The sequence below is a fragment of the Bos mutus genome, chromosome 11, assembly GCF_027580195.1.
Source record: "Bos mutus isolate GX-2022 chromosome 11, NWIPB_WYAK_1.1, whole genome shotgun sequence".
Lineage (NCBI taxonomy): Eukaryota > Metazoa > Chordata > Mammalia > Artiodactyla > Bovidae > Bos > Bos mutus.
This window is the reverse complement of record NC_091627.1, coordinates 80221032-80225298: the sequence shown is the minus strand read 5'-3', so window position 1 is coordinate 80225298 and position 4267 is coordinate 80221032. Positions and strand designations below refer to the sequence as shown.

At 40.8% G+C, this 4267-nt stretch overlaps 1 pseudogene; it reads left to right on the top strand.

The window, feature by feature from the left end:
* Positions 1–550: 550 nt before the first annotated feature.
* On the top strand, positions 551–4064 carry LOC138989907 (E3 ubiquitin-protein ligase RNF38 pseudogene; annotated as a pseudogene).
* The last annotated feature ends 203 nt before the right edge of the window (positions 4065–4267 follow it).

The window sequence follows — 4267 nt, the reverse complement described above, 5'->3', positions numbered from 1 at the left end:
ACAGACAAATGAATAAATAAATGGTATATCTGTACAATGAAATATTATTCATTATTCATATATTCAGTATATTCAAATATTATTCATATATCTGTACAATGAAATATTATATTATTCCATAAAAAAGGAATGAGGTACTGATATATTAGACAATATGGATGAACCTTGAAAACATTGTGCTAGCTGAAAGAAGCCAATCACAAAAGACCACATATTATGTGATTCCACTTACATGAAATCTCAGAATAGGGAAATCTATGGAGACAGAATGTTGATTAGTGGTTACTTGGGGTATAAGGGTGAGACATTTGCAGAGGCAGATGAGTGAGAGGAGTTTCTCCTTGAGATGATGAAAATGTTCTAAATTTGACTATGGTGATGGTTGTACATATCTGTGAATATCCTAAAAACCACTGAAGTGTCCATGTTAAATGGGTGAATTGTATGGTATGCAAATCATATCTCAGTAAAGCTATTCCCACCCCCACCCCCCGCAAATCAGTTACATCCTAGACAAAAAAATTAACCATATGAAAATTTTTTAGAGGGGGAGAGGGGCGGAGCGTCTGGCGGTCTCGCACCCTGGGCTCGCTAGAGTGAAGATAGTCCAAGTCCCAAGAGACAGCGCCTCTCTCATTCAGTCTTCGATTATACATCAGCATCACCAGCTCCCTCACCACCAATGCGACCATGGGAGATGACATCAAATAGGCAGCCCCCTTCAGTTTGACCAAGCCAACATCACTTCTCAGGGGAACGATGCAACACACCTGCACGCAACAGAAGAAGTCCTCCTGTCAGGCGTCAGAGAGGAAGAAGGGATCGTCAGTCTCGACTTAATTCCATTAGTCAAGATGAAAATTATCACCATCTCCCTTATGCACAGCAGCAAGCAATAGAAGAACCTCGAGCCTTCCACCCTCCGAATGTATCTCCCCGTCTGTTACACCCTGCTGCTCATCCACCCCAGCAGAATGCAGTAGTGGTTGACATACATGATCAGCTCCATCAGGGCACCGTCCCTGTTTCTTACACAGTAACAACAGTGGCACCACATGGGATTCCCCTCTGCACAGGCCAGCACATCCCTGCTTGCAGTACACAACAGGTCCCAGGATGCTCTGTGGTTTTCAGTGGACAGCACCTCCCTGTCTGTAGTGTGCCTCCTCCAATGCTTCAAGCATGTTCTGTTCAGCACTTACCAGTACCATATGCTGCATTTCCACCCCTTATTTCCAGTGATCCGTTTATTTTACATCCTCCCCATCTTTCTCCCCATCATCCTCCTCATTTGCCACCTCCAAGCCAGTTTGTCCCTTTCCAAACACAGCAGTCACGATCGCCTCTGCAAAGGATAGAAAACGAAGTGGAACTCTTAGGAGAACATCTTCCTGTGGGAGGTTTTACTTACCCTCCATCTGCCCATCCCCCGACATTACCTCCATCAGCTCCTTTGCAGTTCCTAACACATGATCCTTTGCATCAGGAGGTTTCGTATGGAGTACCTTATCCTCCATTTATGCCTCGGAGGCTCACAGGACACAGTAGATACCGATCCCAGCAGCCCATACCACCACCCCCTTACCATCCCAGCTTACTACCATATGTGTTATCAATGCTTCCAGTGCCACCTGCAGTGGGCCCAACTTTCAGCTTTGAATTGGATGTGGAAGATGGAGAAGTAGAAAATTACGAGGCCCTGTTAAACCTAGCAGAGCGACTGGGAGAGGCCAAGCCTCGAGGACTGACTAAAGCAGATATTGAACAACTTCCTTCTTACCGGTTCAATCCTAACAACCACCAGTAAGAACAGACTTTGTGTGTAGTATGCATGTGTGATTTTGAGTCAAGGCAGCTACTTAGAGTTTTACCCTGTAACCATGAGTTCCATGCCAAGTGTGTCGACAAATGGCTTAAGGCAAATCGTACTTGCCCAATCTGCCGAGCTGATGCTTCAGAAGTGCATCGGGATTCAGAATGACCAGCCTAAGAGCACAAATTTAGTTTGGGTGTTCCTCATCACATGTATATACGGACTATCCATTGAACTTAATCTGTGTGGCTTCCAGCCCTCCCTTTACCAAAAGGGTCAATGGACCTTTCTTTGCACTGTGTGACTTAATCAACTATAAAAGCTTACAATTAGTCTTCACAATTATGGGATTGTTATACTAACCGTGTGATTGGAACTCCAAAGACTTTTTCTTTAGCTTAATTTTGTGTGTGCGCTAACATTCCCTGGTTTTTGTGTGATCATTCCGAGTGTTGCTGCAAGATTACAGTGGACGTGATCTTTTAGCATGTGCTTTCATTAAAAGTGGTAGCTCCAGACGATATAGCAATCTACCTTATATAGAGCCTTCAGAAACTGTGAGTGGCAATGAGTGCAGCGTATGACTGTTGATGGTAAATGTATCTGTGTGTGTGAGAGAGAGAATGTGTGAAACTACTTGTGTGAGGGCATGGTAGCTAACATGTGTATGAGATCCTATATACCAGCATGTACCAAGAATGTGTGTGTAGTTTTAATTATGCTGCAATGTATAATCTGGTGTGTTATTTAAACAGCACTAGTACTGTACACTGGTTTCCCCCTTGTGTTTGCTGTTGCACACTGATTGCTAAGGGTGCATCAACGATAAGCATTGAATACTCCATCCCCTTCCCTCCCAGTGAATGGAATGAGAAAAGCCTTCTTCCTTTGCTTCAGGCAGCTGTCACCTTCTCTTCGTTGGTGGTCCCAACTGGGTCACTTAAGGAAAAAGTGTAATAGATTCTCACTCCATGAACCTGAAATTTTGATTTTTGTCGTGAAAAAGAAATTTTTAAATCTCCAACTTGCTGTTTCCAAAAAGAAGGTGCAATATCATACATCATCAGTTAGCAATATTAGCATTTCAATCAGTGATTTGAATGTTGATACTCTCTTGGTTTTCCTTTACATTTTCAGTAAGCTTCTTAGCCAGACGTGCTTGTGATTTTTTTTTTTTCTTTTAATGTTTAGGTTTGTGGTCTATTCTGAAGATATTTGAGTAATATATTTCTAAGAATACCACTGGTCCCATGAAGTCTCACCTCTTCTAATCCCACCAGAAAAAAATCTGTTAACTCAGCTTGACTTCTGATATGTTATTTGTTCAAGCTCCCATAGGCAACAAAATTGTTTTAAGAAGACTATGTTTCTGTTCTGCCAAGCTCCAATTTTGAAAGTTGTCTAGTTCTTCTCCCCTCTGTAAACGTGCTTCTCATTGAAATCCTCTTTTCCAGGATGGATCAAGTGCTGTGACAGCTCGAGTTCCTTAGACCTGGTGTGCTTTGATGTTTTATCACTTTTCTTTTTTGTTGAATGAGAAAAAAATTAATATAACAGGTGTCCAGAATACTTGCAGTATAAATGAAGATTTGATTTTTGTATAAAAAATAATGCTGTAAAACAGGAATTGACCTGCATTTAGTTGCTCTGAAAAGAATACATAGCTGTGTGGATTTCTTTGTTTTTTTAATAGGTTCCTTGAGCATAATTCAGATCGTTTCAAGTCATTTTTCTAGCAGTGTTTGAATTCCCCTCTCATTCTTCTAATGTCTTCACCATTGTCTGCCTCTTCGTGCAGTTGCTGTCCTTCTTCTGGTTGCAGTGGCACAAGCTGCAGTTCTCCAGTCAGGACTGTGATGACTTGCTGCCAACCTCAGCTTTCGTTTGGCTGTGTCCGTTTTCTACTCAGTGTTAACTACTTGTTACTGCCATGCTACTTGCCTTCCCTTGAAGACTATAAGCTTATCACAGCTTAGAGTTCAGTAAAGTCAATTCACACAGAAGCACAATTTTGCCCTTTTCCAGACACTGTTGCCTCTATCTAGTCCTACAAGTAGGATTTTGCATACTTTGTTTGCCCCTGTATTTGTCAGTGCAACAGAAATACATCTAAATAGTGGTGAAATGCACATGTTACTTTTAAATCATTAGAGTATTCCCTACCTGTTCCTAATGAATAAAGTGTGTTAAAGACCAAAATTACTGGCGTAATAATCAACTACATTACAAATCACGATAGTTTAATCTTTATTTTTTTAATTAAAAAATCATGTTTAAAATGGCAAAAGCCCATCTTATACATAGACTCTTTTATATAGCTGCAAAAAATTTATATCTGTACAGATCTAACATAACATTACTACACTCAGTATTCATTTTATTGAAGCATGCAAGTAAAGCACTTTTTCTAATTTATATAGATACTTAATTAACAAGGCACACTGTACTAATGAC